General features: G+C 35.9%; 1 protein-coding gene across 1 annotated transcript in view; it reads right to left on the reverse strand.

The window, feature by feature from the left end:
• Nucleotides 1–7,191: 7,191 nt before the first annotated feature.
• LOC149235089 (uncharacterized) overlaps nt 7,192–25,499 on the reverse strand; it is a 53,765-nt gene continuing 35,457 nt past the window's right edge. The window contains exons 69-92 of the mRNA XM_089372050.1: nt 25,031–25,107; nt 24,663–24,733; nt 24,446–24,525; nt 24,203–24,349; nt 23,983–24,108; nt 23,801–23,865; nt 23,584–23,663; nt 22,590–22,665; nt 22,158–22,484; nt 21,696–22,019; nt 21,410–21,598; nt 20,772–20,848; nt 20,401–20,669; nt 20,184–20,263; nt 19,941–20,088; nt 19,751–19,846; nt 19,173–19,248; nt 18,731–19,064; nt 17,867–17,979; nt 8,506–8,623; nt 8,150–8,296; nt 7,912–8,022; nt 7,583–7,816; nt 7,192–7,319 (exon numbers count right to left, since the gene is read on the reverse strand). The gene's annotated coding sequence lies outside the window, so the exon portion shown is untranslated. The remainder of the gene's footprint in view (nt 7,320–7,582; nt 7,817–7,911; nt 8,023–8,149; nt 8,297–8,505; nt 8,624–17,866; nt 17,980–18,730; nt 19,065–19,172; nt 19,249–19,750; nt 19,847–19,940; nt 20,089–20,183; nt 20,264–20,400; nt 20,670–20,771; nt 20,849–21,409; nt 21,599–21,695; nt 22,020–22,157; nt 22,485–22,589; nt 22,666–23,583; nt 23,664–23,800; nt 23,866–23,982; nt 24,109–24,202; nt 24,350–24,445; nt 24,526–24,662; nt 24,734–25,030; nt 25,108–25,499) is intronic.

Genomic DNA, 25,499 nt, shown 5'->3' on the forward strand with positions numbered 1-25,499 from the left:
GTGCATTTCCAGCGCCAGCGTTCTTGCCATTCACAGGTGCATTGTCACCTGGTGAGGTTATCCGCACTGTATATCTGTTGATGTTTCCGCTGTTTTTCCCCGCAATGCTGTCTGTCTGTTGATCTCCCCTGTTTTGATGTCTGTCAATTCGGGCCTCCATTCCATTAACAGGTGCGTTGTCAGCTGGTGAGGCAATTAAATACATAATATACTCTGTAACATCGTCCATTGCTTTTTCTTTGAGGCGATTTGAGCATTTGTACAGATATACTCTGTAACACAAACACAAAGCAAATGACACAATACATGAAAAGAAGAAGATATTCTGTAATAGAAAGCAAAAAAGCCACGGAAGTGAAATATTTAAAAAAATGAAAAGAAGAAGATTTTCTTAGGGCAGGCTGCGGTTATCGCTACTGTCGCTTATTTGCCTGTTTAAAATACAATTGCAGATCTGGGGACTTACTATGAAAACATTAACTTAAAATGGAGGATGTGGACATGATACGAATTTTATTGTGAATGGGTGATTGTTTTACATAACTTAAAATGGAGGATGTGGACATGATACGAATTTTAATGTGAATGGGTGATTGTTTTACATTTCAAAAGTCTTCTAGCATACACAAACATATAGGCATATGTAAATTAATTTGATCTGGTTCTTCAATTTGTTTTGAACATGAACTGCACTCGCTGAAGATGAACTGCATTTGCTGGTTCCATGGTTCTAATCACATCGACAAATATGTGGATTTCACATAAATCTCTCTCAATAAAATTATTATTATTATTATATTAAAATCTATTTACACAAACACATAGGCATATGTAAATTAATTTGATCTGGTTCTTCAATTTGTTTTGAACATGAACTGCACTCGCTGAAGATGAACTGCATTTGCTGGTTCCATTGTTCGAATCACATCGACAAATATGTGGATTTTACATAAATCTCTCTCAATAAAATTATTATTATTATTATATTAAAATCTATTTACACAAACACATAGGCATATGTAAATTAATTTGATCTGGTTCTTCAATTTGTTTTGAACATGAACTGCACTCGCTGAAGATGAACTGCATTTGCTGGAACTGCATTTGCTGGTTCCATTGTTCGAATCACATCCACAAATATGTGGATTTCACATAAATCTCTCTCAATAAAATTATTATTATATTAAAATTTATTTTATATGATTTAAAGCATAAAAAAATAGATTATTATTTATTATTATTATTGTATTAGAGTTTATTTTATATTATTTAAAGAATTAAAAAAGAGATTATTTATATATTTGTATTTTATAAGATGATTTGTTTTAATGAAAAGATATATTATTTATTACTACTAAATTTCTCATTAAAAATTTGAAATTTGAAATTATTTGTAGTAAAACGTAAAACATGATGCATTTTGTATAGAGTGATTTTATTTATATAATAAACTATTATATATGTAGAGTAATTTTATTTATATAAATCACTTGTATATTTGTACAAATAGATTCATCGTTTTGTATTTTATATATTAGTGATTTGTTTTATAGGGTCATTTTATTTGTATTTTATATATTAGTGATTTGTTTTATAGGGTCATTTTATATATTAGTGATTTGTTTTATAGAGTCATTTTATGTATATAAAATTATGTTTTGTTTTATTATTAAAAAAAACATATATTATATATATTATTATATATTTAGAGTCATTTTATTTTGTATTTTATATATTAGTGATTTGTTTTATAGAGTCATTTTATATATTAGTGATTTGTTTTATAGAGTCATTTTATGTATATAAAATTATGTTTTGTTTTATTATTAAAAAAAAACATATATATTATATTTAAGAGTCATTTTATTTATATAAATATATTGTAATATATTATTATATATTGTAATATATTATATATATTATTATATATTTAGAGTCATTTTATTTATATAAATATATTATATATTTGTACAAATAGAGTCATCTTTTTGTATTTTATATATTAGTGATTTGTTTTATAGAGTCATTTTATGTATATAAAATTATGTTTCATTATTATTTAAAAAATGAAAACATATATTATATATTTATAAATAGTTATAATATTTTAAATCTATAAATTTATATATAATTATAATTATATATTTTTTTTAAAAATTAATTTCCAAACTTGAAATTCTTGGTGTTGTAATAAAAAATAAAAAATAAAAAATCCAAATTTTATTCTATAAATAATTTAACCATTCTATAAATTAAAATTTTGGACAAATTGTAATGTAATAATTTTGATAAGCATTTTTGATAAGTGGTGAAAGTTGTCTTTTAATTAGACAAACTTTTTGTAAAAACTATTCATAGCAACATGGAAATGGAAAAATGTGTTTGTCTAACAAAAAAATGTAAACATTGATGATTTTATCAATTTTATTATGTGTTCCATTATGTAGAACAAATTAAAAAAACTATTTTAAATCAAGTTTTCTAGTTTCTATAAGCATCTATCTTTATGCCTCCTTTGTTTTCATGAAAGAGGAAGACAAAAAACATCCATCTTGATAAGCATTTTTGATAAGTGGTGAAAGTTGTCTTTTAATTAGACAAACTTTTTGTAAAAACTATTCATAGCAACATGGAAATGGAAAAATGTGTTTGTCTAACAAAAAATGTAAACATTGATGATTTTATCAATTTTATTATGTGTTCCATTATGTAGAACAAATTAAAAAAACTATTTTAAATCAAGTTTTCTAGTTTCTATAAGCATCTATCTTTATGCCTCCTTTGTTTTCATGAAAGAGGAAGACAAAAAACATCCATCTTTATGCCTCCTTTGTTTTCATGAAAAAGGATGACAAAAAGAAGCCATCTCTTTCTTGAGTTATTAAATGCAGATGATGAAATTTAACTTTGTTTTTCTATATATGGAGTTAAATATGAGTTGAAAGCGACAAAAAGAAGCCCTCTTTCTTGAGTTAAATGCGGATGATGAAATTTAACTTTGTTTTTCCATATATTGAGTTAAATATGAGTTGAAAGCATTGATTCATGATTGTGAAATTTAACTTTGCTTTTTCATAGAAGAATTTCAACTTTGTTTTTCTATATATTGAGTTAAATATGAGTGGAAAGCATTGACGAAAATAAGCCCTCTTTCTTGAACTTTGTTTTTCCATATATTGAGTTAAATATGAGTTGAAAGCATTGATTCATGATTGTGAAATTTAACTTTGCTTTTTTCATAGAAAAATTTCATAAAGATTAAGAAATCTTGCTAATCAATTAAGATTATGTATCTAAACCTCTAGAAACATCAAACACAATAACATTATTTCCATTTAGAGTGTCAAGAAACATTGTAGTAAATCAAAATGTCCCATTGTAGACATGTATCAAAGCTCCCAATTGAATGGTTTTTAAATTTTTGACTTTATTTCCCTTTGGAACATGTCAAGAAATAAATGTGTGCTATAAAACAGAGCTTAACAGTAGATAAGATAAGTACATAAGGGCCAATTTACAATAAGATATTCACTCCATGTTATTGCTTCCCAACGAAACAATAATGATACAAATGACAGTTTGCCAATTTACAATAAAATATCTACGTAAGGGCCAATTTACAATAAGATATTCACTCCATGTTATTGCTTCCCAATGAAACAATAATGACAGTCTGCCAATTTACAATAAGATATCTAAGATATCCACTCCATGTTAGGAAAGTAGCTAAATTTACAATAAGATATCTAAGATATCCACTCCATGTTAGGAAAGTAGCTAGAATTCATGTAAGATGTCCACTCATCATGCAAGTTTTGTAAATAGACATAAAACCAACGGTAACGCTTATTATGCGAGATGCAAGTCTTGTAAATAGTATAAAACCACCTGCAACTACCAATCATGCAAGAATCATGAAGTCCTGTAAATACGATAAAACCTCTCGCAACCACCAATGGCATTGGTATAAATAAAACCTATGAATGTGTGATAATAAAAAATTCTTGCTTTCCATGTGTCAATATGAAGCCTCCTATTAAATTGATATCCAAAATGCTTTCCATAGATATGTGTCAATATTGTCAATATGAGGCCTCTTATTAAACTGATATCCAAAATGCTTTCCATAGATATGTGTCAATATGTTTAAACAATAGATATGTGTCAATATGTTTAAACAAGAGTTAATAGAGTTATCAAACCAGAGTTAATAGAGTTATCAAACCAGAGTTTGTTGAGTCAACTGCAGATGCAATCTGTTTAAACAATAACATCAAACAAGGAATCCGTAGATATGTGTCAATATGTTTGTTGAGTCAACTGCAGATGCAATCTGTTTAAACAATAACATCAAACAAGGAATCCGTAGATATGTGTCAATATGTTTAAACAATAGTCATCAAACCACAGTTTGTTGAGTATGTTTAAAACCAGAGTTTGTTGAGTATGTTTAAACATAATTGTTAGTATGTTTAAAACCAGAGTTTGTTGAGTATGTTTAAACATAATTGTTAGTATGTTTAAACAATAATATGTTTATCTGTGATAATAAAAATTTCTTGCTTTCCATAGATATGTGTCAATACGTTTAAACCATATGAGGCCTGCCATTAAACTGATATCCAAGTTTAATATGTGTCAATACGTTTAAACAATATGAGGCAATATGAGGCCTGCCATTAAACTGATATCCAAGTTTAATGTCCAAAATGTGCGATATTCCAAGACACATTAAAGGAAGGACACATTTCAAAGTCCATAAAAAACAAAACACTGCAAGTCCATCACAAACAAAACACGGAAGGACACATTTCAAAGTCCATCAATAACATAACACTGCAAGTCCATCACAAACAAAACACGGAAGGACACATTTCAAAGTCCATCAAAAACATAACACTGCAAGTCCATCACAAACAAAACACAGGCTGCATCGATGAAAAATATGAACATTATACCATCAACTGAAAGATTCACAAACAAAACACAGGCTGCAGGCTGCATCGATGAAAAATATGAACATCATACCATCAACTGAGAGATTCTTGCTTTCCGTAGATACGTGTCAATATGTTTAAACAATAGAGTCATCAAACCAGAGATACGTGTCAATATGTTTAAACAATAGAGTCATCAAACCAGAGTTTGTTGAGTCAACTGCAGAAGCAATCTGTTTAAACAATAACATCAAACAAAGAATCCGCAAATATGTGTCAATATGTTTATTGATATCTGTCAATATGTTTAAACAATAAACAATAACATCAAACAAAGAATCCGCAAATATGTGTCAATATGTTTATTGATATCTGTCAATATGTTTAAACAATAGTCTCATCGAACCAGAGTTGTTTAAACAACAGAGTCATCAAACCAGAGTTGGTTGAGTCAACTGCAGAAGCAGTATGATTAAACAGTAACATCAAACAATGAAAAAGTTCGTTGACAATTGCAAAAACTCATAATTAATGTTTCCTCAATTGAATGAATTACTTATCTGAGCTCCAATATCATTCAACCCAAAAATAATATTCCCGACAAAGCTTCCGCATAAAACAGGTTGGTCTGAATGCACATGAACATGAAAAAACTCATGGTACAAAGCGACACTGAGAAACCCTTGGAAAGAACATTCATGAATTATGCTCCAATGACCGAGTTTCAATTTTTACACGACCTAGAAAGAATATAGTGACTAGGATTGCACCTAGATAGTCATTTAGGTATCATTTACAGTTGTTTAACCTCCATCTACAGTGCTGAACAATATCTGATGAAGTTTACAATCTTGATAGAATGCCTCAACAACTGGAAAACAAAGTGAGGCATTTCACTGAAAAGACGCTACCATTATTCATGGTATTCTTGTAAATAAAGATTCGGTAGACACATAGTACAGTTTACTTCAAATGGTTCCGAACCTTGATGTTGGATTTGATCCGACAGTTCCATTATGTTTCCATTGAACTACCTTGAGGGTGGTTCCGAACCTTGGTTACTTAATGTTGGATTTGATCCGACAGTTCCATTATGTTTCCATTGAACTACCTTGAGGGTGGTTCCACAACATTTGATCCGACAGTTCCATTGGGGGTGGTCCAACACCCCATTTCCTTTCTTACTTTTTAAGGCTCAATAACATGAGCTCCTCCATCTCTTATTCCAAGAGAAAATTGATTCGGTTCGGATGGATGTGATACAGTGATGCAACGACTAGAGGATAGCAGAATAGACATTACTGCTGCATAAATAACCAAACAATAAATTAAATCATAATATACCCTGTGAAAATCCAAATCTAAAAAATAGACGTATCAACTATGATAGAATGAAGGATTCCATTTACCTGTTCATTCTCGATGGTTAATATGCAGACGGTGAGGCCTCAAGCTTTTCACACCAAACACTCCAACTGCACCATCACAGAAGCTCGCATAAACTAGGACGCTGTCACGTGAGTATATAGCACTTGAAATAGGAGTAGATAGGGAATCATGAGAAGAACACTGCAATGCAACCATGTAACATGGTCATCCAATCACTCCAACTGCACCATCACAGAAGTTCGCATAAACTAAGACGCTGTCACATGAGTATATAGCACTTGAAATAGGAGCAGATAGGGAATCGTGCGGAGGCCACTGCAATGCGACCATGTAACAAGGTCATCCGATCACATATAAAAGAAGGTAAGTGACATTATATAACTGTCTATGTTATTTAGATAGAGCTGGCTCTCATGCACAACCCAGAAGTGAATTTGATCATTATGAAACTGTATTCTTGTATCCCCACTGGTGGTGATGATCTTCCTGGCTGTACCGGAACCATTTTTGACTTTCGCTTGTCCCAACCATCTATGCCCCAGAAACTACTGCCAAAAAAACGAACGTGGTTGTAAGTGGAACATTTCTACTCGATAGACTATATGTAATAATAAAAGAAACCCTAGAGTATATGTAATAATAAAAGAAACCATATACCTGGGCATCAGCTCCAGAAGACCAACACATTCAAAACATGTGAAAAAGCCAGGCCTGTGATTTTCTTTTGGTGGCCTTTGAACTTTGTTTTTACCTGTAAAAATTGCAGCAAGTTCAGAGCATACCACTTAAAGGTCATTTTTGATAAAACGGCACAATGAAGGAAAGATATAAGAATTTTAAATTCAATGATATATTCACAGGCAGCACCTCATCAACTCGAACATTGTATTTTTGAATTGATGAATCCTGCATGCCAATTGTAATGATGTTATTGTGCTGAGGGTGGAAAGCCAGAAATGTGGCTGCAGGAAGTGGCATGAAAGTTGTCATGACCTGCAATGAATCACAAATTAGCATTCCATCAAACCAGTAATTTAGATAAATTGGGAGCCTTTGAATTCTTAGCCTATAGTGAGGAACATTAGGCAAGAACCTAGAGTGATCCTGAAATGAACCCCATTACGATCATAATTTGAAAGTTGAAAGTGAGACATAACAGAATAAACCCTAAGCAGAACAATGTACTAAAAACTGAAATTATATAATCATCGGAAACATTAAAATGAAACTGCTCTTTAGGTAAAAGGCTCTCTTACCTTAAATGTCATCATATTGAATAAGGAGACCTTGCCACCGCACGCAGACATCCCATAGGAATCATTCTCAGTAAGCTATACAAGCAGCGGCTTCTTCTGGATTTGTATCACCAATGTCATTATTCATAACAATCGCACTAGCTGGCTGCCACATCTGTGGTGGATTTGTATGACCAATGTCATTATTCATAACAATCCCACTAGCTGGCTGCCACATCTGTGGTGGATTACTCGCTGTAGACGGTGGAACAAAACACTAACTCTTAGTTACTCGGCAATCATTACTACATAAAATACGGCTGCAAACAACAACTACTAAAGAACCCCACCTTTCCGGATGGAATCGGGTCACTCCCTGGCCATTTCCACAGCTTATGGAGAGCGTTGGATATCAGTGCTAAAACAACAACAGCGGAATTGGTGTATATCAGTTTTACCACCTGCAAGAAATTTTGGCACATAAAATTGTAATGTATATCAGTTTTACCACTTGCAAGAAATTGTAGCACATAAAATTGTAATGCCAGCCTTTAGTGTTTTTTTTGTAATAGAAGGACGATTGCATACCTTGCTCGCACGCAATGTGTCAGGCAACCTGAGAGACCTACACTGACCCGAATCAACGATCTCAGTCAATTTCCAGTTCTTGCTCGTCTGTGACCTCGTCTAGAAGCCTTGGTTTAACATCTGGGTCCGACTGCTGTCTATACTACTCTGCACACATGTTGTCTCCAGTGTCAGACAATTGTCAAAATATATGTTAAAATAATGGCTATATTTGCAAAGGGAAAAGAACAAAATCCTACGCTATATGGAAAGTTGAAGGCAACAATATCTGGAGACATGACATAGTAAAAATGATCTAGTTAGAGTTTAACTTTGCCATTAGTTAGCAGTTCATGTGCATGGTTGAAGCAATTTACCTTTGTTGCCATTGTCTCGAAAGGATCTACTCTCCAGCGTGCGAATTAAGCGAAATCCCTCTGCGTTGGCTAAGATCTTTATGCCATTGTCATTCGTTGTGACTGCGAACAGGGAACCCTGAAACGAAACGAAGGCGAGGATTAGCCTGGAGCTTTTTGGAAATAAAGCAAGGATTATGCATTGAGATTTGATCAAGCAAACTTAATATAATGTGTTAGAAACTTTTTTTCTCGAAGTCATTATTTCTCAAACTCTAAAATTAAACCATCCTCATCTTCAAAAATATCCCGAGACCAAATCCCTCTGCGTTGGCTAAGATCTTTATGCCATTGTCATTGCAGCGTGTGAATTAAGCGAAATCCCTCCCTCTGCGTTGGCTAAGATCTTTATGCCATTGTCATTCGTTGTGACTGCCAACAGGGAACCCTGAAACCAAGGCGAGGGCTAGATAATATAATGTGTTAGAAACTTTTTTTTCTCAAAGTCATTATTTCTCAAACTCTAAAATTAAACCATCGTCATCTTCAAAAATAACTTCTTACCAAACTACCCTCAACATCAATTGTTGTCTGGATATTGGTGTTATCCATGTCCCATAACTTTTAAATAACTCTAAAAATAAACCATCCTCATCTTCAAAATAACTTCTTACCTAACTACCCTCAACCTCAATTGTTGTCTGGATATTGGTGTTATCCATGTCACAGAACTTTTAAAGAAATTCATCACCAAACCATCCTCATCTTCAAAAATAACTTCTTACCTAACTACCCTCAACCTCAATTGTTGTCTGGATATTGGTGTTATCCATGTCACATAACTTTTAAAGAAATTCATCACCAGCTGCCAAGAATATATTCCTAGTTGTATCAAATTGCACAACGCCCAAGGAAAATTGCACAACACCTAAGGAACGCTTCCTAAGAGGAGAATACGTTCGCTTGATTGTTCCCTCACTTTCATTCCACTCAACCAGGGATGAATCACCAAATTTACTTGTTCCATAGAAGAGCCTAATAAAAAAATACAAATAATTATATAAGTAAGAAAATAGCCTAATAAAAAATGCAAATGATTATATACTTCGAAAGGACAGTCTTGACGGAGCAAATATAGAAAATTGGATAAAGTAAAATTCAGATCCACATGAAAACAACTAAATGTAATGTCTCTTCCTAAATATTTTGCGGAAAATCACTATTTTGCCATTTTTGTCAATTTTGGGGCCTAAGGCAATTTTGGGGAAAAATACTTAGGCCAAGGGGGTCAAAATTATATCCCTAGTGGAATGTGTGGGCCACTTTCCCATGAAATATGCACCCCCATGGAGAAATTCGTGATCATTTGACGTTCCCTAGTGGAATGTGTGGGCCACTTTCCCATGAAATATGCACTACCTATGGAGAAATTCGTGATCATTTGACGTTCCCTAGTGGAATGTGTGGGCCACTTTCCCATGAAATATGCACTACCTATGGAGAAATTCGTGATCATTTGACGTTCCCTAGTGGAATGTGTGGGCCACTTTCCCATGAAATATGCACCCCCTATGGAGAAATTCGTGATCATTTGACATTCCCTAGTGGAATGTGTGGGCCACTTTCCCATGAAATATGCACCACTGATTGAAAATCGTGATCATTTGATATTTACATAGTTGCTCTAGTTGTTTAGCAAATAACATAGTGTTGTTGAGCACAAGAGTTTTCCCAAAGAGGAAGCTCAACCTTTATTCAGTGGACTTCACTAGTTGTTTAGCAAAGTCAATCTCCACAAATTTATTTCAACCTTTATTCAGTGGACTTCACTAGTTGTTTAGCAAAGTCAATCTCCACAAACTAGTTGTTTAGCAAAGTCAATCTCCACAAATTTCCTTGGCCAGTTGGGACACAGAACCAGGGAGGGTGAGTACACAATTCTTTTGGAGATTGGGAGTCGAAATTGAGGCCACATCCATTGTTGGGCTTTCATTGTCCAAATTGGAGGAGTAGTCCAAATTGGAGGAGGAAATAAGGGAAATTGCAAGAGGAGAGAGAGCCACACTCAGCAGAACAAATTTCCTTGCTGGGGCTGCATAGTACAACCATAGGACTGCGCAGTTCTTGGGTGGGATTGTTTGCAATGTAGCTTGGACGGAGGAGAGGCCCATAGTACAACCACAGGATTGCACAATTCTAGGTGGGATTGCTTGGAGTGTAGCTTGGACAAAGGAATTTGGAGCAAGGGCTGATTGGGGTTGATAAAAGAGAATTTTAAAAGAGTTCCTAGCATTTGGGTGAGTTGTCCAAGCCCTATTTTCTCACAAGATATCATTCCAAGCAGTGCAGAAGTGTGGGAGAAAATAGGGGTCATTTTGGAGCATTAAAGTAAATCCTTTTTGGGTTTTCTCCACATTTGGAGAGCAAGCTTCATTTTTTATAACTTTCTTATACACCCTCTTATTATGATTTTCATGCCCATGAGCCAATGCAAGGGTTTTCTCCATATTTGGAGCGCAAGCTTCAATTTTTTTTAACTTTCTTATACACCCTCTTATTGCCATTTTTCATTCAGGTTGTAAATAATGTAGTAAAAAAAATAATTTTTTAAATGAGATGGTTATTATTATTTTGTGTTGTGGTGTTTAATGCCAATTTTTTGTTTTTTAGTGCCCTAGGTTTGAATTAGTTCACTACAAATATGCCAAAAGCCTTGGACCCATTTTGGGAGTGTGGGGAGCCTGATGGTGGTACAAATCGGACATATCTATCATGCAAATTGTGTGAGACCAAGATGGAAAAAGGGGTTATGCGATTGAAATACCATCTAGCTAGACTCCGTGGATATGATGTATGCTTTGTACAATTTCTAGTGCAGAGCTTATACAAAAAACTCTTGAAGCAATTGATGGAAAAGGCAGAAAGATAGCTACTAGGAAAAGGGCATTGATCTCAGATAGATAGCTGCTAGTTTTTGTTTTGCTACATATAACTCGTGATGATGAAGTACTTTTATATATTTTATGTTATTTTGTATTGGTTCTCCACAATTGAGTCCTTGATTGGACAATTATTAGGGATCAACATGATTTGGTTTTCGATGTATCATTTTTATTTTACATCTACTACATTATATATATGGGTGTTTTCTTCATATTTATGTGTCAATGTGTTTATTTCATGTTGTTATTGCTTTATATTAAAAATATGAAGAAAAAAATGAATATATTATGCATTTTTTATGTTTGCCGATATTTTGCTGATATTGCCGATAAGATGTTTTTTGGACCCTCGTTGATATTTTTGCCGATACCGATATTTTCAACACTGATTTGGGATGATACTCATCCCCCTGGGGCTTGTAGCTTGCTCTAAGCAAGCCCAAATGCAATCCTTCCAATCCATATTATACTCTTTCAAATATATATATAATAAAATTGGCCCATTTTGGCGTATTTCTGGCCCAATTCTGGCTCTCTGATTTGTGTAAATTTTTATTGTGTTGAATGTGTTGCGTTTGCTTGATTATCATTGTTAATTTTCCATTAAGAATATTATAGTGGTATCAAAGCATGTTCTTGGCTAGTTGTGGGCTTGAGAGCAGGTGATGACAGGGTCGTTTACGAGAGCAAGGTATCAGCATAGAGGCAGAGGTAGAGGCAAAGGCTGGGGTCGAGGTAGAGAGGGAGAACGAGCCCCATTTTCTGATACAAAGGTGGAAAACTTCAAAGGGGCCACATGGACAATCAGGGGGACAACGAGGAACCCAAACAAGGGGGCCAAAACCAAAAGCAAATTTTAGAGTAGTTGTTGAAAGACAACCAACAAATGTTGAGGTAGGGGCAATTCATGATGGACATGATGCATCAGGTGATAGGGTTGCAGGTGAATGTGAGACCAAGGGAGAGCACCAGGGTGATGGGGGTTCCAGAGCCGGAGGAGGTAGTCGTATAGGGAGGCTGTCTCACCATGCCTCATTTTCTGGATGAGCCAGAACCAGACCAAATTGCGGATTTAGTCCATCAGTTGCATCTGGTATTGATGAGTATGAGGGGGGTTGGATGCCAGAATCAAGAGGGCGATGTCCTTTGGGGAGTACATACACCTTAAGGAGAGGCGTACTACTGGGGCCAAGACACATTATAGAGGGGGGCATTCCAGCCAAGAGGTACAAAAGATAGTGGGGAAAGTTACACTCCCCAACTTTGATGGGTCGGTTAAGAGTTTAGCTAGGGCATGGGTGCAGTAGTTAGACACATACTTTCACCTGAATCCCATGCGTGGGATGGATGCTATTTGGTTTTCTAATCTACACTTGTAGGGTGATGCTCGAGAGTGGTGGTACCATGGGTTGATTATGTTGGGGGATATCCACATTACTTCTTACACAAAGTTCACTCGGAGCTACACTAAGGAGTTCGCCCATCTAAGGTAGACTAACAACGCAGAGGCCTACATTTCGGTGTTTCAGAGATTGGCCGTGATGGTGACTGAGATTTCGAAGGCTTAGTTGATCATGTTGTTTGTGGAGGGACCTATTGGGCCATTGCGTGGTTGGGTGAGGGCCTACAAGCCCACATCATTGATGGATGCTATTTCCAGGACCTGGGATATGATTAACACATTGCCTTTGTCCCCACTAGAACCATTGCTCTGCAAGGGAATCGAGATACTAGACCACCTCAAAGTGATGGAGGGTGTAGTCAGTTGGATGAGGAGTCCAAGAGGGACCTCAGGAGGAGGAAGCTATGCTTCACGTGCCATGAGCCTTGGGCACTAGGGCACAAGTGCACCAAGGGCAAGGCCCAGTACACTGAGGTGTATTCCAACAGTGAGTTGGAGGAGTTTGAGATGGGTGCAAAGAAGGGAGATGAGGGGGCATCGTCATCAGGGGGAACACCACCACCACCACCACCACCACCTAGGGGAGGACCGTTTGCTCCAGCAGGGGGAGTTCTTGCTTCACTTTGGGGAGTCCCGAAGTACTTGACACTTAGGATCAGGGGGGCTGTGCAGGGGCAGCGAGTGTCAGTCCTCGTAGACAGTGGGGCCACCCACAATTTTATCGATGCCCAAATGGTGGAGCGGAGGGGCATTCACAAAGAGACTTTTGAGGGGTTCTCGATGTTGGTGCCAGGAGATAGGACGATGCAGTGCACAAAGTATGTTCCCAGTTTGATGATGATAATGGGGAACTACTCTGTCACTGATCATTTCTTTGTAGTTGACATTCCGGACACCAATGTGGTGATGGGTGTCCAATGGCTATACTCGCTAAGGAGGGTCACTACTGATTGGCAAAAGCTAGAGATGGAATTTACAGGCCCAGATGGGGAAGCTGGTAGTGTTGAAAGGGATGCACTCTTACCCACCCCAAACATTTTTTGCTCATAGGATGGAAGCAGATCTACGACATGGGGACATAGAGTGGGCGGTGGAGCTTAGGATTTCTGAGACAGGGGCTCTGACACGACCTGTACATCTAGACATACTAGCCTTGTTAGAGAGGCACCAGGGGTTTTTGGGGAGATTCCTCCAAGCAGACCGCCAGACCGAGGGTTTGAGCATACTATTGAGTCGGAGGAGGGGGTGCATGCGGTCATCACTACTCTGTATAGGCACCCCAAAGCTTATCAGGATGAGATAAAGAGGGCCATACAAGAGCTGCTGAGATTGGGGCACATTAGGCCTAGTTCGAGTCCCTTTGCTTCCTCTGTGGTGCTGGTGAAGAAGAAGGATGGGACACTCCGCATGTGCATTGACTACAGGGCCCTTAATAAGAAGACGTTGAAGAACAGATACCCATCTCGCGCATCGATGAGTTGATGGACAAGCTTAGAGGAGCGAGATACTTCTCTAAGATAGATAGGGTATCACCAAATCCGAGTGAGGGAGCAACACATCCCCAAGAACCTGAGACCACTCAACACCCTGCATCCACTCAACACCCCTCATAGATTTGACTAAGAAGGGGGCTGTTGAGTGGATGCAGGTGGCACAGGAGGCCTTTGAGTGCCTCAAGAAGGTCATGAGCAGCTGTCATGTTTTGGCTTTGTCGGATTTCACACAGTCGTTTACGCTGGAGTGTGATTCTTTTGGTGAGGGAGTTGGGGTCGTGTTGACACACGGAGGCCATCCTATTGCATTTGAGAGCATAAAACTGCTACCCCACGAACGATTGTACTTTGTTTATGACAAACTGATGTTGGTCGTGATGCATGCACTAGCCAAGTTCATGCTGGGAAACTGGTTCAAGGTGAACACTGACCACAACAATCTTCAATTTTTCCTAGAGCAGCAGTGATTGTAGGAGAGGTAGCAAAAGTGGGTGAGCAAAGTCTAGGCCTACAACTTTAAGATTAAGTATGTCAAGGGCAAGCAGAACGTAGTGGCAAATGCACTTTCTCTAAGGCCCGCGACACTATCTTTGATGGATGTCACTCATTATTGGAAGGCTCGACCTTTGGTTGAGTATTCCAAGGATAGGCAGGCTTGTGAGATACTGGATGACACACATGGGGACGACAGGTTCAGGGTGATGGATGATGTGATATATTATAAGGACTGGATATACTTGGTGCCCAAATCTCAACTCAAGGAGAAGATTATGCAGACAGCTCATGATTCCCCTCTAGCAAAACACCCCGGGTTCCTCAAGACATATTGTGCCATCAGGGAGCGGTTCTCATGGCGAGAACTTAAAGGGGATGTATTGAGACACATACAGGAGTGCGTGGTCTGTCAGAAGAATAAGGTGGAGTTATCACATCCCGCAGGATTACTTCAATCGCTCCCCATTCCGGAGAGGAAGTGGGAGAGCGTGTCCATGGACTTCATGGGGCTCCCGACTATGCAAGGGTGGGATTGTATCTATGTTGTGGTCAACTAATTGACCAAGTTTGCTCATTTCTTTGCCATCCCATCGAGATCTTCAACTTCTTAGGTGGCTGAATTGTTCTTTAGAGAGGTATTCCAGCTACATGGTCTCCCCAAGACCATCATTAGTGACAGGGATAGGCGACTCATGGGGGCTTTCTGGCAGGAGTTGTTCCGGTTGGTGGGGACCGAGCTTACACCCAGCACTAGCTATCACCCACAGACTGATGGGCAAACCAAGATGGTGAACAAGTGGCTAAAAGGGTACCTATGCAACTATGTGACGGGGCAGCGAAGAGTGTGGGTGAGGTGGCTTCATCTGGGAGAGCTCTGCTACAACGACACTTATCACATATCAAGCACTCTATGGATATGATGCACTTTCTTTTTCTAACATGACATTTGGAGATACCAAGCCCCCAGGGGCAAAGGATTGGATTCAAGAGAGATAGGAGATTCTCCGAGTTCTCAAGGACAACTTGCAGGTAGCCCATAATCAAATACCACAATCAACAAAAGATGTATGCTAACAGACACAAGGTGGAGAGGTAGTTTGAGGTGGGGGGCATGGTCTACCTACGCTTGTAGCCTTACCGACAGTCTTCACTCAAGCAAAAAGGGGTAGAGAAGCTCAAGCCACACTTTTATGCATCGTATAGGTGGTGGCCATGAGAGTCGGGGAGGTAGCTTACGAGATGGAGCTACTCACGGAGAGTCGGATTCGCAACGTATTTCATGTCTCATGCTTGAAAAAGGCATTGGGGCAGCAAGTTACAACAACCACTGAGTAGCCTCCACGGGATGATGAGGGGCACTTAGTATTGACACCAGAGACCATATTGGAGACACGGGAGAGGAGGTTGAAGAACTGGGTCATCCAGGAGCACTTAGTCAAGTGGAAGGATTTGCTAGATGAGGATGCCACTTGGGAGAGTGAACAAATTTTACAACATCCAGCTTTGCAGTTGCTTGGGGACAAGCAACATTTGGGAGGGGAGGACTGTAATGTCCCTTTTTGCCATTTTTGTCAATTTTGGGGCCTAAGGCAATTTTGGGGAAAAGTACTTAAGACAAGGGGGTCAAAATTATTTCCTTAGTGGAATGTGGGGGCCACTTTCCCATGAAATATATACCCCCTTGATGGAGAAATTTGAATGGCTAAGGAGGGAGCTCGAATTGCTTGGTGAAGGGACCCACATGAAGGAAGAGAGCAACAATTATAAATAAGAGGGAGGCATCATAATTTGGGGATTTTGATCATTTGACATTTACATGGTTTCTCTAGTTGTTTAGCAAAGTCACATAGTGTTGTTGAGCACGAGAGTTTTCCCAAAGAGGAAGCTCAACCTTTCTTTAGTGGACTTCAAGTGCCACGAATTTCCTTGGCCAGTTGGGACACAAAACCAGGGAGTACGCAGTTCTTTTGGAGATTGGGAGTTGGAATTGAAGCCACATCCATTGTTGAGCTTTCATTGTCCAAATTGCAAGAAGAAAGGAGGGGAATTGCAGGAGGAGAGAGAGCCACACTCAACATAACAAATTTCCTTGCTGGGCCTGTGTAGTACAGCCACAGGACTGCACAGTTCTTGGGTGGGATTGTTTGGGGTGTAGCTTGGACGAAGGAATTTGGAGCAGGGGTTGATTAGGGTTGATAAAAGAGAATTTTAGAAGAGTCTCCAGCATTTGGGTGAGCTTCCCAAGCCCTATTTTCTCATTGTATATTTTTCTAGGGAGTGCAAAAGTGTGGGAAAAAATACGGGTCATTTTGGAGCGTCAAAACTAGAGTAAACACTTTCTAGGTTTTTCTGGGTTTTTGGCAATGATCTCAAAAATAATTTGGCAACATTTTCTGGGCAAATTTGAAGGGTCAAACAATGGTTCTATTAAGCCAGCAATGCACTTCTTCAAGGGCCAGCGCAGACATTTGTTGGGGAGTCTTTCTACATCATTTGGGCAATTGATACTCATCCACGGGCTTGTAGTTTGCTCTAAGCAAGCTCAAGTGCACTCCTTCCAATCCATATTGTACTACTTAAAATATATATAATAAATTGGCCCATTTTGGCGTATTTTTGGCCCAATTCTGGTTATCTAATTTGTGTAAGTTTTTATTGTGTTGAATGTGTTGCATTTGCTTGATTATCAGTGTTAATTTTCCATTAGGAATATTATACTAAACACCATTCTAAGTTAACATTTTACATTTTTCCATCAACAATATAAGCCATTCTAGTGCACTAGAAGCCTAGATCATTATAGTCCACCCTAGATCCCCCAAGATCATACAACCAAGCTTTGATCTTTGCATCAATAGGTGTAAAAAAAAGAAAAATTGCATTTGAACAAAGAATCATAATCCATCTATCTTTAATGCAATAAAGTATTTGTCATATGGCCAAAGATTCACAGGAAGCCAAACATCAAACAAAAATATAATATGCAATGTAACTTCAAAACAACTAGAATTAATGCAAATAAATTTTTCAGGTTTCAATGAACAAAGTACCTGAATGTTTTCTTACTAGTGAGAACAAACAGAACATATAGCTGCTTCATGACCTTCAAAATCCATATAGTTGCTTCATGACCTTCAAAATCTATATTGCTTTCGACCAGTTACTGCATCCCACACATACAAACACAGAGAATTTTATTTTCTTTCTTTTTTAAATTTTCATATATAGATAATTAAGCGACAACTATTAGAATGAGCCTCGACACATGATAAAGTGAATATACTTTCAATACAAACTTAATCTTATAAACCTACAAGAATGTATAGGTTGGCCTTTAAGCATGCAAGCAAACCTCTAGATGTTTTCCCAAATCGCCTCCCACGAATAAACCATGAGAACTCAAATAATAAAGCGATGAATTAAACATAAAAATACCTACCCTCTCTTAGCTAATATTATAGCAATGGCAATCATGAACAATAAGCCCTGAAGAGGGGAACCCCAGTAAAACATTTCCATTTCTTTCATATCAAGGTTCTAGGAAAAATCTTGAATCTCACACCCATGAACCATATCATACTAAGTCAAAACCAGGACAAAATGATAAATCTTTGTGCAAACAACAAATATTTCAGTGTATTAAAGGACAATAGTATTTTGTAGAAGAAAAATATGGTTCACCCACCCTCTGTGCCACATTTATAAAATGTCTAATGCATATTAACAACTTCACTTTCGTACACTGTACGATTGTAGTTGTTAACTACATAAAGAAGATCAATATAGTTGATTATGAGAGCATAACTAACACATAATAAACTGAATAACAAACAAGTGGAGCCACAAATTAGCACCACAAATTAGCAAAAACTACTTTTAAGTGAAATGCACTGCATAAAGGTATGTTGACTCACCTTCATATATGAACAATAACCTCCATTTTCTTTGTGTGCTTCATTTCTTTCTCTGTCTGCTTCCTTAATTTCTTTTTTCCACACCCAACAAATGAAACCACAACCAAACTCAAAAAAACGTGAAAAAAAGGAAAACAAAGGAACACGACTACAACACACCCAACAAATGAACCAATACCAAACTACAAAAAATGAGCCAAAAAAAACAAAGAAAAAAGAGTACAACGTAAAGCATGGCCATGCTAAAACTCATAAAACAAAACAAGCAGACAAGAACAAAGAAAAATTGCAAATATCCCCTCTACACATCATCTCTCCCACAATGTGCTCTCCTCTGCTGAAAGGAAAAAAAAAACTGGGTCAAATAAAATTAAAATATACACAAAATTAGTAGTGGTAAAGATGTTTCAAAACCAATAATTATTCATAACAAGAAACACACCTCCCCTAGATATTTTTTATAACGATGGACACTCTCTTTTGTATTCCACTTGATCGTGCTCATCAAAACAAGCCATCTACAACACATACAAAATAAGATATTAGAATGGTTATAAAAGTTAAACTAAAGAGTCAAACACAATAATTAATTGTAATAATAAAGACACATTTTTTAAAGATTGTTATATAAAAGGGGATTGTCCGTTTTGTATTCCATGTATTTATGCTCATTCAAACAAGCCGTTTGCACTACATATAAAATAAACTATTAGATTTCTAATAAAATTTAAACTAGAGAGTTTGAAGATATGAACTTGTCATGCAACTTAGTAAGAATCCAAATATATTTTTCGCTATATATAAAAAATATATAAATTTTCTAAACTAGTTGTACTTCTAGTACGAGTAATACAAACAATGTTTTCATAAGATGTAAATTTTTCAGAAAGAGGAATCTAAGTATATCTAAACATATTGAACGCTCAAAATCCTAGGGTCTACAAGGCAGTAGCGTTGTATTTTAGCACGATGGTTGATTGGTTGAAGGGTCAGTGTTCTTGCATGCTTGACCTTACCCACCTCTTCTACTAGGCACATTGTGTGGAGGTGTGCATGTGATGTGGAACAAGAAAACAAACGCTACACCATCCCAGACACTGCAACTATAGTCACTCACTGCACAAAGCAATATTATATATGAGATCACAAATAAACAACGAGAGATAATGAATAAGAAATATACAAAGCGGTAAATTAATCATACACATACCTGTTCACCCTTCGCTAATGTTATAGCAACAACAACCATGAACAATAAGCTCTGAAAATGTGAACCTCGATATAACATTTCCCTTTATTTCATATAAAAGTTCTTCAAAAATCTCAAACCTCACTCCCATTAACAAGATCACACTATCCTGAAGCCATGAAAAAAGGATAACTGATTTGCAAAGAATAAACATTTCAGTTGATTAAAAGACAATATTCTTATGTAGGAAAAAATATGGCTCACCTATCGTCCAAGTTGTGTTGGTAGAATGTCTAGGGTATCTTCACCTTGACCTTCATAGACTATACAATTGTGGTCACTCACTACACAAAGCGAGATATAGTTGAGTGTGAAACCACTTATAAAACATATAATAAATTCAAAAGCAAGAAAAAGGATTTACAAATGATCGAAAAGTAATTGTGAATGAAATGCATTGCATATAGTTAAGGTGATTCACCTTCATTTATGAATGATAACCTCCAACTTCTCTCTTTCATCTTCTCTCCTTGCTACCTTCTTTTCCTTTTCCTATTGCACAACGAATAAACAAAACCAAGACCAACCTACAAGAAATGAGAAAAATTTGTAAAACAAAGCTAAACAAGTACAACAAAAAACATGACTATGCTCAAACTAACCAAAAATAAAACATGTAGACAACAACAAACAAAAAATTTGCAAACTTCCCCTTTGCACATTCTCTATACTACAATGTCCTCTCTTCAGCTGAAAGGAAAAAAAATGGGGTGAATAAGATTAAAATAAAAACACATATAGTAATGGTAAGCATATTTCAAAACAAATAATTATTCATAATAGCAAACATACCTCTTTTAGAGTTTGTTATATAATGATAGACACTACATTTTGTATTTCGCTTAATCATGGTCACTGGAACAAGACATCTACAATAGATACAGAAAGCTCAAACACAAAACATAATAAGATATTATAATCAATAAAGTTGAACTTGAGAATTGAATGCAATAATTAATCATAATATGAAACATATTTGTCTTTGAGTTTTGTTATATAAAGAGGGATATTTCATATATCTATCTTTCATAGTACAAAAAAATAATATTAAAATTCAAACAAAAGTTAAACTAAGAGTTGAAGGCATGAACTTCTCATCGAACTTGATTCTAGACCATTTAAATTCCATGTTATATCTAAAATATATAAATTTTCTGAACTATATGTTATTCTTCTAGGAATAATGCATCCAATGTTATCATAAGAGAAATAATTCTTTTTGTAAGAGAGATCTAAGCATATTGTAAATTTATTGAACACCCAAAATCATATGGGACACAAGGTGGTAGTGTGGAACATTAACACAGTGATCGATTAGTTGAAGGGTTAGTACCCCTATTTGCTTGACCTTACCATCCTCCTCTCTAGGGCACATTGTGTGGGGGTATGTGTGTGTTGTGGAGCCAAAAAGCATATAAATTTAAACATACCATTTGTCAAACCACTAACTCAGTGGTACTACTCGAGAACCATCCTAGAAGGAGAAAACGTCAAGCAAACAAATAATAATAATGCTATTTTGTTGGAAAGCAACATGACTCGCCCATCCTCTGTGTTGCATCTACATTGCCTAAAGTATCTTCTCCACTCGGCCCTCCCAAACACTACAAATGTAATCTCTGCACAAAGTAAGATTTATATATTAGATCATGAATAAATCATGCGAGCTCAAATAACAAATACGTAGAGCGATGAATTAACCCTATAAATACTTACCCTCCCTTTGCTAATATTATAGCAATGGCAATCGTGAACAATAATCCCTGAACAGGGGAACCCCAGTATAACATTTCCATTTCTTTCATATCAAAGTTCTAGGAAAAATCTTGAATCTCGCACCCATGAACCATATCATCCTAAGTCAAAACCAGGACAAAATGATAAATCTTTGTGCAAACAACAAATATTTCATTGTATTAAAGGACAATAGTATTTTGTAGAAGAAAAACATCGCTCACCCATCCTCTGTGCCACATTTGTAGAATGTCTAATGCATCTTCACCACTTCACCTTTGTAGATTGTACGATTGTAGTTGTTCACTACATAAAGAAGATCAATATAGTTGATTATGAGAGCATAGATAACACATAATAAATTGAATAACAAACAAGTGGAGCCACAAATTAGCAAAAAATACTTTTAAGTGAAATGCACTACATAAAGGTAGGTTGACTCACCTTCATATATGAACAATAACCTCCATTTTTTTTTTTTTTTTGCCGTCTGCTTCCTTCATTTTTTTTTCCACACCCAACAAAATGAAACCAGGACCAAACTACAAAAAACGTGCAAAAAAGGAAAAAAAGGAAAACGACTACAACACACCCAACAAATGAAGCCAAGACCAAACTACAAAATATGAGCCAAAAAAGAAAAAAAGAAAAAAAAAGTACAACGCAAAGCATGGCCATGCTCAAACTCAAAAAACAAAATAAGTAGACAAGAACAAAGAAAAATTGCAAATATACCCTTTGCACATCATCTCTCCTACAATGTGCTCTCCTCTGCTGAAAGGAAAAAAAATGGGTTAAATAATGTTAAAATATACAGAGAATTAGTAATGGTAAGCATGTTTGAAAACCAATAATTATTCATAATAGGAAACGCACCTCCCCTAGAAATTTTTTATAATGATAGACACTCTCTTTTGTATTCCACTTGCTCGTCCTCATCAAAACAAGTCATCTACAACAGATACAAAATAAGATATTAGAATGGTTATAAAAGTTAAACTAAAGAGTAGAACACAATAATTAATCGTAATAAGAAAGACACATTTCTTGAAGATTGTTATATAAAAGGGGAGAGTCCATTTTGTATTCCATGTATTTATGCTCATTCAATTGCACTAGATATATAATAAAATATTAGATTTCTAATAAAATTTAAACTAAAAAGTTTGAAGGTATAAACTTGTCATGCAACTTAGTTCGAGTCCAAATATATTTTGCGCTATATATCAAAAAATATAAATTTTCTAAATGAGATGTACTTCTACTACGAGTAATAAAAACAATGTTTTCGTAAAATGTAAATTTTTCGGAAAAAAGGAATCTAAGCATATCTAAACATTTTGAACACTGAAAATCCTAGGGTCTACAAGGCCGTAGCGTTGTATTTTAGCACGATGGTTGAAGGGTCAGTGTTCTTGCCTGCTCGACCTTACCCACCTCTTCTACAGGACATGTTGTGTGGGGGTGTGCATGTTTTGTGGAGCAAGAAAAAAAACACTACACCATCCCAGACATTGCAAGTATAGTCACTTACTACACAATCTAATATTATATATGAGATCACAAATAAACCATGAGACAAAATGAATAACAAATATACAAAGTGGTAAATTAATCATACACATACTCGTTCACCCTTGGCTAATGTTATAGCAACAACAACCATGAACAATAAGCCCTAAAAATGTGAACCTCGATACAACGTGCCCTTTATTTCATATAAAAGTTCTTCAAAAATCTAAATCCTCACTCCCATTACCAAGATCATACTATCCTGGAGCCATGACAAAAGGATAAATTGATTTGCAAAAAACAAACATTTTAATTGATTAAAGGACAATATTCTTATGTAGGAAAAAATATGGCTCACCTATCATCTAAGCTGTGTTGGTAGAATGTCTAGGGTATCTTCACCTTGACCTTCATAGACTATACAATTGTGGTCACTCACTACACAAAGCAAAATATAGTTGAGTGTGAAACCACATATAAAACATATAATAAATTCAAAAGCAAGCAAAAAGATTCACAAATGATCGAAAAGTAATTGTGAATGAAATGCATTGCATATAGTTAAGGTGATTCACCTTCATTTATGAATGATAACCTCCAACTTCTCTCTTTCATATTCTTTCCTTGCTGCCTTTTTTTCCTATACATATTGCACAACGAATAAACAAAACCAAGACCAAACTACGAGAAATGAGAAAAAAAATGTAAAACAAAGCTAAACAAGTACAACAAAAAACATGACTATGCTCAAACTAACCAAAAATAAAACATGTAGACAACAACAAACAAAAAATTTGCAAACTTCCCCTTTGCACATTCTCTATACTACAGTGTCCTCTCTTCAGCTGAAAGGAAAAAAGAACACTGCAACTATAGTCACCTACTGCACAAAGTAATATTATATATGAGATCACAAATAAACCACGAGAGAAAATGAATAACAAATATACAAAGCGGTAAATTAATCATACACATACTCGTTCACCCTTGGCTAATGTTATAGCAGCAACAACCATGAACAATAAACCTTGAAAATGTGAACCTCGATACAACATTCCCTTTATTTCATATAAAAGTTCTTCGAAAATCTCAAACCTCACTCCCATTAACAAGATCATACTATCCTGAAGCCATGACAAAAGGATAAATTGATTCACAAACAACAAACATTTCAGTGGATTAAAGGACAATATTCTTATGTAGGAAAAAATATGGCTCACCTATCATCCAAGCTGTGTTGGTAGAATGTCTAGGGTATCTTCACCTTGACCTTCATAGACTATACAATTGTGGTCACTCACTACACCAAGCGAGATATAGTTGAGTGTGAAACCACTTATAAAACATATAATAAATTCAAAAGCAAGCAATATGATTCACAAATGATCGAAAAGTAATTGTGAATGAAATTCATTGCATATAGTTAAGGTGATTCACCTTCATTTATGAGTGATAACCTCCAACTTCTCTCTTTCATCTTCTCTCCTTGCTGCCTTCTTTTCCTATTCCTATTGCACAACGAATAAACAAAACCAAGACCAAACTACAAGAAATGAGAAAAAAATGTAAAACAAAGCTAAACAAGTACAACAAAAAACATGACTATGCTCAAACTAACCAAAAATAAAACATGTAGACAACAACAAAAAAAATTGCAAACTTCCCCTTTGCACATTCTCTATACTACAGTGTCCTCTCTTCAGCGAAAAGGAAAAAAAGTGGGGTGAATAAGATTAAAATACAAACACATATAGTAATGGTAAGCATATTTGAAAACAAATAATTATTCATAATAGCAAACATACCTCCTTTAGAGTTTGTTATATAATGATAGACACTCCATTTTGTATTCCGCTTAATTGTGGTCACCGAAACAAGACATCTACAATAGGTACATAATAAGATATTAGAATCAATAAAGTTGAACTCGAGAATTGAATGCAATAATTAATCATAATATGAAACATACTTGTCTTTGAGTTTTGTTATATAAAGAAGGATATTTCATATATCCATTTTCTATAATACAAAATAAAATATTAAAATTCAAACAAAAGTTAAACTAAAGAGTTGAAGGCATGAACTTGTCATCCAACTTGATTCTAGACCATTTATATTCCATGCTATATCTAAAAATATATAAATTTTCTGAACTATATGTTATTCTTCTAGGAATAATGCATCCAATGTTATCATAAGAGAAATAATTCTTTTTGTAAGAGATATCATTGAATGCAATAATTAATCATAATATGAAACATACTTGTCTTTGAG

Source organism: Pinus tabuliformis, chromosome 8, assembly GCF_031772625.1.
Source record: "Pinus tabuliformis cultivar Carrire ecotype Pingquan chromosome 8, CPIR1, whole genome shotgun sequence".
NCBI classification, from domain to species: Eukaryota; Viridiplantae; Streptophyta; class Pinopsida; order Pinales; family Pinaceae; genus Pinus; species Pinus tabuliformis.